The 13711-nt window shown below is 47.2% G+C and overlaps 1 protein-coding gene across 3 annotated transcripts in view; it reads right to left on the reverse strand.

Annotated features, from left to right (window-relative positions):
- The window catches only part of TBC1D7 (TBC1 domain family member 7), a 23308-nt gene extending 22331 nt beyond the window's left edge, over positions 1 to 977 (reverse strand). The window contains exon 1 of one of the 3 annotated variants that reach the window (XM_039231857.1): positions 782 to 977. The gene's annotated coding sequence lies outside the window, so the exon portion shown is untranslated. The remainder of the gene's footprint in view (positions 1 to 781) is intronic. The other 2 variants (XM_039231856.1, XM_039231854.1) reach the window with 2 other exon arrangements.
- Positions 978 to 13711: the final 12734 nt, after the last annotated feature.

Here is a 13711-nt window from a genome sequence, read left to right on the forward strand (position 1 = left end):
GACTTCGGCTCAGGTCATGATCTCACAGTTCATGGGTTCGAGCCCCGCGTCGGGCTCTGTGCTGACAGCTCAGAGCCTGGAGCTGCTTCAGGTTCTGTGTCTCCCTCTCTCTCTGACCCTCCCCTGCTCATGCTGTCCTTCTCTCTCCCAGAAATAAATAAAAAACATTTAAATAAAAATCTGGCATCGGGCCTGAAAAAGGTCAGTGGCGTCAGATTCCTTCACAGTAACGTCCCCAGGACCGACCGCAAGACATCGGAAGGTTGGCGTTTTAAGACTAAAATGGACGTAGTGCATTTTTCAGGAGGCATGGCACTGCCTGAATTAAGTACTTAAAAGTGTCGTTGCAAAAAAAAAAAAAAGACTCTAATCCTCAGGTTTTCGAAATCCTGACAAGTCCCCAGAGACGAAGGAAGGGAGGGTTGAGTTCCAGAAAAAGCCGGGTCTTCCTTATTGAAAAGACAGACGCTGAACCCCTTCGGTCACAGGAAAGACGAGGACGCGTTTTAAAGGAGAGATTCTAAAGGGCTCTGAGCTTTGGGGACTACATGTTTACAAAACAAAAATTCCAAAGCACTGAAACGCCACCTGAGTTCGGGGATGCATTTAGGAGCGGCCATCAGCGGCAGGGCGGTGCGGGGCCGTTACCCACACATACCCCGTCCTCAGATCGCACCCAAACGGCCACAGGCCCTTGTAATGTACACTCCCGCCCCTGAGCCGGAAAGCAAACACACGCTGCTCCGAGACCCCAGGTCCCACTCTCCCTGCTACGCTTCACCTCCAGCGGTGGAAACCACACCCGGTTGAGACTAAGTGGTCCGGGGGGACGCGGCGGAAACCGGGCCCAGCGCGCTGACCGGCCGGCGGGCGGCGGAGGCGACGCGAGGGCCGCCGCGGGGTGGCCCCGGGGCCCGAGGCGGAGGGAGGCTGCGCGCCACCGGCGCCCGGGTATCCAGCGAGCCCCCGCCCCCGCCTCCGCCGGACGTGACGTCAGCACCCGTCGGCGGGGCGGGGCCGAGAGTGCGCATGCGTGTGGAGCATGCGCAGACGTTCCCCTCCCGCTCGGAGGTTCCGGACGCTTTAGAGGTTTTTTTTGGACTCTGACTCCCTGGTTGCTGCGCCGGCGTGTAGCCCCCTGCTCTTGTTCTCCCGGCCCAAGAATCTCGAGACCACCTTATTCCCTCCGTCCTGGCGGCTAGTGTTTGGGATGCTCTCTCCTCCTCGTCCCTTAAGGTCCCCGCCCTGCAGCTGTGGGGGCGGGGGAGGGGTACTTCCTCGGAGCCTGAGAGGATCTGCGATGGAAGACGCCTGTTTTGTTTCTTTATTTCCGTCCAGTATGTGGAAACAAGACGAACCGCACGAGAAACGCAATGGCAATTTATTCGGAGCTTGCTATGCAAGAGAGCCACCATCACCTGAGTTTTGGCAGGAAATCAAAAGCAGGCAGAGGAGTGGAATGAATGCTTCAGACGTGCCCCCGTTGGAGGCTGCAGCAAAGCTGGAGGGAGACTAAGAAGCGGGGCATCCTGTGTGGTCCCTGGCCATCGTCGGTTAGCCATGTGTGGTCCTAGGTTGGGACAAAAATTAGGGAAGCTGTGGGGCGCCTGGGTGGCTCAGTCCGTTGAGTGTCTGACTTGGGCTCAGGTCATGATCCCACGGTTCGTGGGTTCGAGCCCCACATCAGGCTCTGTGCTGACAGCTCAGAGCCTGGAGCCTATTTCAGGTCCTGTGTCTCCCTCTCTCTCTGACCCTCCCCCCTGCTCATGCTGTCTCTCGTTCTCTCTCTCTTTCTGTTAGAAATAAATAAAACATTTTTAAAAATTAGGGAAGTTGTCAGTTATTAATCAAGCCCTGGCCGTTTGGGGTCGATTGTTACAGTCTACTGTTTACCTCTCCGGATGGTTATTAAAGCTGGCAGTCTGGCTTCCTGCAAGTCTCCATTCTAGCAGAAAGGCTTCCTAGACAGATTACTACAGATAAGGGGTTGGTCTTCTAACTAGGCTTCTGCAAGTTGTGGGTCAAAGTTCTATTTTTACATGTGTATATTCAGCCCCTCACGTTAAACTCTGTAAAATTAAGTTAGTGGAAAATGAAGTTTAGAACTAAGGTATACTAAATACAAGCCCAAGTTTATTAGAGTCAATGGACCTACGGCTACTCTGTAAAATGGCTCCTAAAGTTGATAAACATTTTCAGTGTCTTTTCTTACCTTGTCACACACCAGCACTGGCCCTGGGGACATGTCTGAGCACACCGCCTGCGTTGGTTTTAAATCACCACAGCTTGAGAGGTACCCCTTAGAGAAAAGTCCATTCGGCGGTGGGTGCTGCCTCCTTAACAGCTCAAATCTGTACAGAATAGACCCCACAGAGGCCAAGCTCTACGGGGAAACTTTGGAATCAGCGGTACTGAAGTCAGTCCAGTTACAGCGTCCATAAGTTTGTGGTGCGATGGCTAAACAGAACTTTTTTTTTTTTAATTTTTTAAATGTTTTATTTATTTCTAGGAGAGAGAGAGACAGCATGAGCAGGGGAGGGTCAGAGAGAGAGGGAGTCACAGACTGAAACAGGCTCCAGGCTCTGAGCTGGCAGTCAGCACAGAGCCCGACGCGGGGCTCGAACCCATGAACCGCGAGATCATGACCTAAGCGAAAGTCGGACGCTTAACCGACTAAGCCACCCACGCGCCCCTAAACAGAACTTTTAAAAGAAGCGTGTGGTGGTGGAATTCAGGCCTTTAGGATTCTCCCAACCCCTCGACCATCACCACCTTTGGGGTCCTCAGTACTGGGGTACTAAGCCTTGCTTAGGGAGTGTTTCTTCACATTGGGAGGAATTCTTCGAGGCACAGCTTTCAAGAAGCCCACCTGTTCTATTCGCTTCTTCAGAACATTGGACTCGTCACTAATGTTGACAATTTCCTTTTTCTTTTCAGTCCTTAAAATAGAGCTAATCATGGTGACAGTATCATGGAGGCATTGGCAGGATTAAATGAGAAAGTGTGTCAAGTGTCTGGCACAGCGCCTGGTGCTTGGCACAGTGAGAATATATGTGCAACAGCTGCCAAGAGCTAAAGAGTGACAATATGGTTGTCTTTAACTGCCATTCACTGTGCTTTTTGATGAGCTGATAAACAGAATATTTGGAAGCTTCTATAGAAAATAAGTCTCTTAGATATTTGTCTTAACTTTGCAGCCAGAGTGACCTTTTTTCTTTTTCTTTATTTTAGAGAAAACATGAGCAGGGGAGAGGGGAAAAGGGAGAGAGGGAGAAAGAGAAAGAGAGAGAAACTTAAGCAGGCTCCATGGAGCCTGACACTGGGCTTCATACCACAACCCTGGGATCATGACCTGAGCCAAAATCAAGAGTCAGATGCTCAACCGACTGAGCCACCCAGTTGCCCCCAGAGGGACACATTTAAAATGTCCTTTCTCAGGGCACCTGGGTGGCTCAGTCAGTTAAGCATCCGACTCTTGATTTTGACTCATGATCTTGTGGTTTGTGGGTTCTAGCTCAGAACCTCCTTGGGATCCTCTCTCACCCTTTCTCTCTGCCCCTCCCACAAGGGCACGTGAGCTCACTCTCCCTCTCTCTCTCTCTCTCAAAATAATAAATATTTTTTAAAAATGGCCTTTCTCTGCTTAAAATCCTGAAATGGCTTCACACTTCCCATGGAGCAAAAACCAAAATTTTGCGTTATGTGCCTCCTTACCTCAGTCTCATCTACTCTCAGGGGCCCACTTGTCTTAGGACATTCTCATGTTTGTTCTGTCTGTCTGAAATGCTCTTTCCAGAAACAACCACATAGCCTGTTCACGCACCTCAGTATTTGTCAAATTCTTCCTCTGAAAGGCCTATTTGTAACCACCCTACCTAAAATGGCCAGCCCATCATCCAAATCCCAATCTCCTCCCAAACTCTACATTTCCTTTCTTCTGTAGCACTTAAACCACCTCACACACAACGTAATCCACATATTTATTTTAGTTGTTACTGAGTATATCTCTCATCAGAACATCACTTTTACAAGGTCAGGAACCTTTGCTTCGTTAACTGATGCATCCCTGGCTCATGGGACAGGGCTCGGCACATAGTAAGTGCTCAACCGAGACTTGAATGAAGAGATCCCACGTACTGTGAGTGGACAGCCACTCTTTCCTTCTTCAGGGTTGTGTGTTTGGGCTGTTGGATGTCAGGGGACATTACTGACCATCGGGCGCCTGCCACAACACAGAACGTAGAGTGAAGCAGGCAGGTGAGATGTTGTGATTGATAACAAGAAATATATATTTGGTCTTTTTCCCTGTTTCTTGCTTAGAGCTCCGAAAACCCTTGGAATGTCCTAAGTGTAGACAGTGATAAAGATGTCTTGTGTTATGTTAATGAGGTGGCTTTGGAACTGCCCCTGAGGATGGGGGCTGGTTGCCTGGAGAAACAACCAGGTGATTAGAGGGTTGGAACTTTCAGTCCTGGCCCCATGACCTCCAGGAAGGGGAGAGAGGCTGGAGGCTGAACCAATCTTCAATGGCCAATGATTTCATCACTCGTACCTGTACAATGGAGCCTCCATTAAAACCCCCAAGAGGAGGGGGTTTGGAGAGCTTCCGGGTTGGTGGACACTCGCAGATTTTGGGGATAGTGGTGCCCTTTCCCCACACCTTGCCCCTAAGCATCCCTTCCATCTGGCTGTTCTTAAGTTATATCCTTTTATGATAAACCAGTAACCTAGTAAGTAAAGTATTTCTCTTAGTTCTGTGAGCCACTCTAGCAGATTAATCAAACCCAAGGAGGAGGTGATGGGAACTTCTAGTCTACATCTGGTCAGTCAGAAGCCCAGGAGACAGCCTGGATTTTCAATTGGAATCTGAAGTAAGGGTGGGGGAGACCGTTGTGTAGGATGGAGCCCTTAACCTGTGGAATCTGATGCTACCTCTGTGCAGATAATGCCAGAATTCAGTTAAAATATGGAATACCCAATTAGTGGCCCAGAGTTGCCTGGTGATGTGGGGAAACTATCCCCTACACATGCTCACACACACACACACACACACCGGAATTGGATGACATAATCTTAGTGGGCAATACAATGTTCATAGAATTTAATTGAAATATATACCTTGCTGCCCATTTGTGGGGTCACTTCTTACTGCCTCGCAACCTGACTGCCCCCTGGTGGTTAACTGTGCTTACTAAATTATGGGAATAATTGTACTACAAGTCAGTCAATCAAATCTCCTGGTTGAGGGAGATTCTGAGTCAGCCAGTCCCTTTACATTTGCAGAGAGCTAGACTTCAGGGTATGAAAACAGCAGAGTACGTTTAGGAATGGCATCATAGCTTTCAAATTTTGAGTTCACTTTCGGCAGGCTAGTGGTTATCAAATATCATCAACCTCAACCCCTTGCCGTTTTCTTCAAGGGGTAAAGAAATGGAGACCCAGCGAGGTTGTAGCTCTAAGGCAACTATCTTCATTTTGAGTCACAATTAAAATTGACATAATAAAAATCCATTACAGTATGATTGGTGGATATATAAATTCAGGTACTTGATGTATTAAATCACATCTCCAAAATATCCGAAGAAAGATAAATCTGGGTGTTGGTGGAGGCTCATTTTGTCCTTCATATTGTTCATTTGGCCAAGAAGTGGATCAGCAGGTCTGAGGTGGCTCAGTCAATGAGGCCGATGCCAGCTGTGGGACTCTGGATGCTGGATGCTCCCCTTTTCTGACCAGTCGTAGAAGTTCTCTATTTTACCCCACTCTGATTGATCACTGTAATGCATATGTAAAAACCTAAGGGCAGAGGGGCCCCTCTTGATTGGAATGTTGGCTACTGTGTGTGTAGACCCTCTATGGCTGACCTAAGCTCTGGGATAATTAGACTTGAGGGATTGCATGCAGAGTAAGTTTTCCCTCTAATAAACCTTATTTTATACCTGCAACATTTGACCCTACGAGTGTTTCCATGACCCTTTTTCATGATGCATGACGATACACAGAACTGTCCTGTTGGAAAAGACTTTAGTTGACTTGTCGAAAGTGGTAGCATAAGTATTATGTAGCTGTGTTTACAGACTTCAATACTGTCCCTATGGTTAGACTCATAGGTTGCCTAACACTTAAGGAGTCATTCAACAAATAAATGAATCCATTAACCACTGAAAATTGGCCTTGACCCTGTCTGATATTTTGCAAACATCTTTGACCCACCAAGTGCCAAGATAGCATGTAAAGTCAGCAGGGTAAAAAGGAAAACTCCTTCTTCAGTGAAACTAGAAAACAAAATTATAAAACAAGTGAAGAAATCTCCAAAAGCAGTGCAGAATAAGCAGGGCTCGTGTAAGAGAAAGAATCCGTGAGTTTGGCACCAATTTCAGTTGACTGATTTTTCTTCCCATCATGAGTGATCTTTTCTTCTTTCTTTTCATCCCTGGTGACTTTTTATTGGATGCCAGACTTTCACCTTTTGGGGGGCCGAATATAATTGTGTCCCTGTGAATATTCCTGAGCTTGGTTCTGGAATGCAGTTATCAGAAACAGTTCAGTGCTTTGGGGTCTTGCTTTTAGGATTTGCTAGGTGGACCCAGAGATGAGTTTATCCCAGGGTTAATTATCCCCATTTCTGAGGCTTCCCAGTCTGGCTGGTGGGAAAAGGCACTAATCCAGCCCAGTGGATACAGTTCTCTCTAATCCTTTCGGATGATTCTTTTCCTCCAATGTTGTCCCCTTTCACATAGGCAAACATCAGCATATGGGTAGTTTGAAGGGGACCTCTGTAGATGTCTGGAGTTTGGTGCCTTCCTCTCCAATACTTTGTTGCCTGAACTCTAGCCACCTTGCTTTCCCTCTCAGCTCTGAATCCTCAGCCAAGGAGTCCATCAGGCCCTGCATGGGCTCCCTTCACTGCACCATGGGCTAGAAACTTCTGAAGGCAGTAAGCTGGAGAAATATCATGGGTCATACCTCATTTGTTTACCCCCTTTCAGGGAATCACTGTCCTTTGTTGCCTGACAGCCAAGCTCTTGAAAACAACTGTTTCGTTTAACAAGGTTTCTTTTTGGTGGTTGTTTCAGGTGAAGGGTGAATCTATCCCTGTTAGGCTGCATCTTGGTTAAAAGCAGAGGATATTGTCTTTAAAAGATAATTATTCTTTATCATTTTCTTTATTAATTCCAAACATTTCAACAAAACATGTTGTCAGAGGAAGAAAGTGTGAAGAAGAAATGTACCCAAGTAACAACACATTTGATACTGGAAACCTGAGTAGTATATAAGAAATATCATAGAGGGGCACCTGGGTGGCTCGGTCGGTTAAGTGTCCGGCTCTTGACTTCGGCTCAGGTCATGATCTCATGGTTTGTGGGTGTGAGCCCCGCGTTGGGCTCTGCACTGGCTGTGCGGAGCCTGCTTGAGATTCTCTCTCTCCCCCCCTTCTCTCTCCTCTCTCCCCTCTTTCTGTCTCTCTCTCTGCCCCTTCTCCACTCATACAGTCTCTGTCTCTCTCAAAATAAATAAATAAACTGAAAAGAAAAGAAATGCCACAGAAGTTGAAGCAGTGTTTCCAGGAACGGAAAGAGAAGACACTGTGGAGGCAACAACATTTGTGGAAAAAGGGATATTTTTATATACTCCTGAAATCGTTGTACTACATGCTAACTAACTTGGATGGAAATCTAAAAATAAATAAATAAAATTACTAAAAAAGAAAAGGAAACAGCAAAAGGGGTATTTTTGATGAGAGCTTTGGCACCCACCAAACCACAAGGGAAATGACGATGTGTATCTGGAGAATGGAGTGAGCCTGTGGTGGCTGTAGGGCTGTCATGACAGATAAGGCTTGAGAGAAAGAAGGTCAGACATAGAAGGCCAAGGGCACTTGGGCCAAGAGCAGGCAGAGGAGAGGCGACTCAGATCAGAGGGAAAGCTTAGAAGAGTAGATCTCAAAGACCTGCAAAGGGGAGAGACCTGAAGGGAAGAGGACCTCGCTGAAGGGGCTAAACCCTGTTGCAGAGGGAGGGCATGATGCGCTCGAACAGCTGAGAGAATATGAGAGGTCGTAGCCATCTGGGGACTCGCGTCTGGACATCTGGGATACGGTGGCACAAAAAACCAAAATGAAGAAGTCAGCAAGGAGCAGGTTTGAGGACCGGCCATGTTTAATCCTAAACGAGCTAAGCCTGAGCTATGACAACGGTCAGCATTGGATGACGATGTCCAGATGCAGTCGTAGATGGTACGCCCGTGAAAAACTGCAAAGCCAGGATGTTACATGCATTTTAAAATGAATTCCTGGGCATTCAATCAAATCGTGAACAAAGTACATATTGATCATTCCCTCCACGTGGGGTTAGATTTTCCCCAGTTTCCAGCAGTAGAGACTGCTTGGTGTAATTCTCAACAGTAGCAGCAGAGGGCAGCAGGTGGTTGGGATATTCCTCCGGAGGAACCAAGCGACTTGAAATTCTGCCTCCAGGTATTTCCAGATGCTGGGGAAGAGCAGGCTGGCCCCGGCTTGCCAGGAAAACCACAGATCCATCTTCTTGCGGAGGGAAATGCTGAGCAAGGCAACAGGGACCTCTTTATTCCCTCAAGCAAAAACAATAATAGCTAAATTTATGGAGTGCCTACTATTTTAAGAGCTGTATTAAGCCATTTAATTATCGTAATGACCTGAAGAAGTTGGTAATATTATGACCATCCACATTTTGTAGGAAATGAGTTCAAGTGGATACAACTTGTAAATAAATGGTTGATATCTGATTCCAGAGTCCAAATACTCAAACATTACGTTGTATTATGTCTCCAGGAAGTGGTATTGTTATTGGAGTGTGTGTGTGTGTGTGTGTGTGTGTGTGTGTGTGTGTGTGTGTGCGCGCGCGTGCGCGCTTACATTTTGGGGCCTAGAGAGTTTTTGTTACTTTGTTTACATTTAAGGTAAGATGGATAACTTGTAGACATGTTTATCTTTTCTTTTAAATGAAGACACTGTAAGAAACAAGTTACCTTGGGGAGCCTGGGTAGCTCAGTCCGGAAGACATCGGGCTTTAGCTCAGGTCATGATCTCAAGGTTCATGAATTCGAGCCCCGCATTGGGATCTCTGCTGTCAGTGCAGAGCCTGCTTCGGATCTTCTGCCTCTCTCTCTCTCTCTCTCTGCCCCTCCCCAATTCCCTCTCTCTCTCATAGGTAAATAAAGTTAAAAAAAATTAAAATGGGGGTGGAGTTTGTTAGGGTAGAGGAGAAAAAAAACCACGGTGAACCATTCTTGGTTTAGTGGCAAGAGCTTTCCTCCTCTGAGGATATAAGGGAGAAGTGCTGAGCTATCTTGATTCAGACGAAGCTACTTTAGAATGCACCCAGGGTAGATATCCATCCACGTAATATGATTTGCCAGGAAGTATTTCCCAATTCCCCCCACAAGGTGCCTCCCCTGCCCCTGCTCTGCATTTACATGCCCTTCCCTGACTTAAGATTCTGCCTACTAGCAGAAAACAAGGAGCCCTGGGGGGATGGACACATGCAACCTTACTGATCCTTTGTACCAGGTGTGGATGAGTCTTTCAGACCGGTCCAGAGAGCGGGATCTGAAACAAGAGCTAGATGGGCCCAGGAGGTGCTGCAAGCATTCATTCCTCTCCAGCAAACACTCTGGTCCACGGCTCTGTGCCAAGCGCCGGGAACATGTGTCCCCACCCCCAAGGAGTTGGCCGTCTACGGAAAGAGATACAAAGGAACCCAGAAAACCACGCAGACATCGGATGCTTTCACACATAGACGAGGTGGTGTAGAGGGGTCAGAAGAGAACACATGCAGCCTGAGACCGAGGGCAGGGATGTGACAGCAGTAGCCAGAAAGGTGCTTGGAAAGATGGTGGTTGGAGCCTACTGGTGACTCTAAGACCTTGGGCCTTTTCTCTGAGTGAAGAGGGGAGCCCTCAGCAGAGGGGTGACCTGATCTGACTCATATTTTATTTAAAAAACAACAATCCAGGGGTGCGTGGGTGGCTTAGTTAGTTGAGCATCCAACTCTTGATTTTGGCTCAGGTCATGATCTCAGGGTCACGGGGTCAAGCCCCACATCAGGCTCTGTGCTGAGCATGGAGCCTGCTTAAGATTCTCTCTCTCCCTCTGCCCCTCTCCCTGACTCATTCTCTTTCTCTCTAAAAACTAAACTCAAACGAAAATAAAATAAAACAAAACCTCACATTTGCTGCTATGTTGAGAACAGACTTCAGGGGGGCATTTGGGAAGAAACAGGGATACCTCTTGAGAGCCGTTGCAGAAATTCAAGCAGGGGATTGTGTTCACCATGTTTTTAGCTTCCATAAATTTGACGTTTAGCATCTTCCCTACATGGAGCTGCCAGACTTACCTCATTCTGGACAATCTGTTCAATGACCCTGGACACACAACTTAATTTCTACTTCACCTGCAAAGAGCAATCTTGATAATTATTATACCTGTACCTAAGGCTGTTGTGAGGATCGAATGAGCTCAACTAAATAGAACACTCAGCACAAGTAGCTGATGCATATAAATAAACAGCACTATATAATAGTAGTCGATATTTTCATGTCCCTTTCCTCTTAGTTTGCTTTTTAAATTGTCTTATTTGAATTAAGGAAAGGAGGAGAGGTCCATTTCCAGATGAGGATAGCTGACATCGGGTCTTTGGGGAGTGACCTGAATCAAAAGCCAAGCCAGGTGTGGCCACAGCTGAGAATTCAGAAGTTGGTTCTTAGTGGGGAAACTTCCTGGAGGGCTGTCATCGGGCCATCAGAAACAAGACTGAATCTCTCAGCTTTGCAGGTACATGTGGCATGAGACTTACGTCCTGGACTGAAGGATGTATGTGTAAAATTTGAGGTCATACCCTTGAAGACAAGGGACATGTTCTCCCATTTACTTTTCCCTGCTGTCTGGAATGCAGACACAGGGGTGACCCATCTAGAACCACCCAACTGAAGTCAGCTGCAAAGAAGAGACCAGAGCTCTTTGTGGGTTAAGAAAAATAGACTTAGCAAGATCCACTCCCATCCCCCAATCCTGAGTGATCTTAGCCTTGGGGTTCTGTTACGTTATTCTGAATCTAGCCCTCTCTCCATCTCTGTGAAGCCTTTACTCTCTTCATTTTCCACCCCTATCCAAGTCATTTTGCCATCACTCCACTTCCAAAATGTCTGAAACGAAATCTAACTTCTCAGCTCTTATGCCTGACCCAATTATCCTAAATTTCAAATCAGAGGTGACTCAATTCCAGTCTCCCAGAGGTCCCTCACACACACTCCTCCTCCGTGTCCTCACACTACCTCGGATTGGATTCTCCTGACGTGTGGTTTCCAAGAGGACCCTAAACCCATTTTCTCAGCCCAGAGGCAGCTTACCCAATGTAAGTTCACCCTTTCTCCCTCTTCCCGCAAGCACTTATTAAGCCCTTATTCTTTGCCAGAGACCATACTGGGCACCAGCCTATACCCCTGGCACCAGCCAATACAAGTGCAAAGTCCCGGTGTCATGTGGCACAGGTGTTTGGAGACTCACTTCTGTCTGTAGGATCCAAGGCTGCATGTATGTGTGATGCAGGAATGTGGAAGAGAGTATGCGAGAACTTTTCTGCATGGGGTTAGAGCAGAATTTCAGAGAGCAGAACTTCTGCATGGGGTTGGAGCAGAATGAAAGTCTAATTTAAATTTTTTTTAATGTTTATTTATTTTTGAGAGAGAGAGAACAGGGGAGGGGCAGCGAGAGAAGGAGACAGAGAATCCAAAGTAGGCTCCAGGATCTGAGCTGTCAGCACAGAGCCTGATGCGGGGCTCCAACCCACCAACCATGGATCATGACCTGAGCTGAAGTCAGATGTTTAACAGACTGAGCCACTCAGGCACCCCTGAAAGTCTAATTTTAAATAGGTGGGTGATAGGTAGCCCTAAAGGAAAGCTAACTTAGGATTTAGGACATTTCTAGAAATTAACATGCTAGTACACCTTAACATTAATTTATTTCCTTTATAAAATAAAGTGGACTGCAGACCTCGGCTCAAATTATTGGGGGGGGGGGGCTAGGTGATGCAGTCAATTGAGTGTCTGACTTCAGCTCAGGTCATGATCTCACAGTTCATGAGTTCGAGCCCCACATCGGGCTCTGTGCCCACAGCACAGAGCCTGCTTGGGATTCTCTCTCTACCTCTCTCCCTCTCTCAAAATAACTTTAAAAAATTTTTAATGAAAAATATTAATGTTCTATTGGTTTATCACACAAGTCCAACTGGGAAGTCAAAGGGACCTGATTATTTTTATCAAACAACACAGAGCTACAGTTTGCAAATTGTAGATTATAAAGAGCCCTCTTTGCTTTGGATCACCGGGAACACTTTCTCCTTGGAAGCGGTTTCTCAAAGGCTGCCTGGAGCTCTGTCTGTCCTGGCCCTTCTCCTTAACGCCAGATCAATGGGAGATTGTTAGTGCTATTAGATGAGTGAAGTTATAGGGTCAAGGTAGCAGTGGTCAGACATCACCGCCATTTCACAATGTAATCTGCTCTCTGTACAGATGTTGGTTTGGCTGTGACATCATCATTCGTTACCTGTGTTACCCTTGGCAAGTTTCTCAGCCTCTCTGAGCGCTGAATATGCAAGAGGGGTCCCAACAGCCAGGGTGGTCGTAAGGATTAAATGAAGGCACTGTCACATTTGTCACACTTGGGTGGCTGAACAGGGCTCCATCTCCCACCAATTCTCCATGGAAAAGGTTCTTGCCCTCCTACCTCCGCTCCTCTCCTTCTAAATTAGTCTTTTCTAGCGAATCACTATAGAGTTGCCCGTCCCTGCTGATGGATAGCCCGAGCCTCACCCCCTCTCTGCACCACCAGCCACGGAGCCCACTTTTCTAAAGTCCTGCTCCCAGTGAGCAGTCCCGAGTGCCACACTGCCACTCACTCTTCTTTCAGCCCCTGTGTTGGAGTCCCTCATCCACCAGTCTGCATGCAGCAGAGCCCAATGGCCCTCATCCATGCAGACTGTCTTCCATCAATCCCATATAGGCCAATCAGGACAAGGGAGGCTCCCCTAGAACCTTCTAGAAAAGGTGGAGGAGACAGAGCCACGTTGCCTGCCTCTCTGCCCTCCCCTAACTTGCTCCTTTTCAAACGAGCGCCATACTGAAAAGGATCTGATCAATCAAGTATCGTTCAGGCAAAATCAATAAACAGCTTTCTTTGGCAGTATTTGTACTTTATGATTAGCAGATCTCTAACTACTAACCTACCTACAGGGTGATGGTTCAGCTCTAAATAATGGGACGGAAGAGAGAAACCTACGGCTCCAGCAGTTACAGACCCTCAAATCCTACCAGCTGGGCCATGTATTTCACCACAAGGCAGGTTCTATTCACTGTAGAATCATCCAAGGAGCTTGTCGCTGAAGTACCCTTGAAAAGATGTTTTAGGAAGCACATATTATAAAATCAAAAGGTCGCAGAAAGTGGTCTTGGAGCCACTCTGTCTAATCAGGATCTAACAATAGGAGTTAAAACTGGGGCGCCTGGGTGGCTCCGGCCATTAAGCGTGCCACTCTTGATCTCAGCTCAGGCCTTGATCTCAGCATGGTGAGTTCAAGCCCTGCATTAAGCTCCCTGCTGAGCGTGAAGCCAGGAGGAGGAGGAGGAGGATGAAGAAGGAGGGGGAAGGGGGAGGGGGAGGGGAGGAAGGGCAGGG

This window comes from Hyaena hyaena, unplaced genomic scaffold, assembly GCF_003009895.1.
Source record: "Hyaena hyaena isolate Hyena2069 unplaced genomic scaffold, ASM300989v1 scaffold_60, whole genome shotgun sequence".
Lineage (NCBI taxonomy): Eukaryota > Metazoa > Chordata > Mammalia > Carnivora > Hyaenidae > Hyaena > Hyaena hyaena.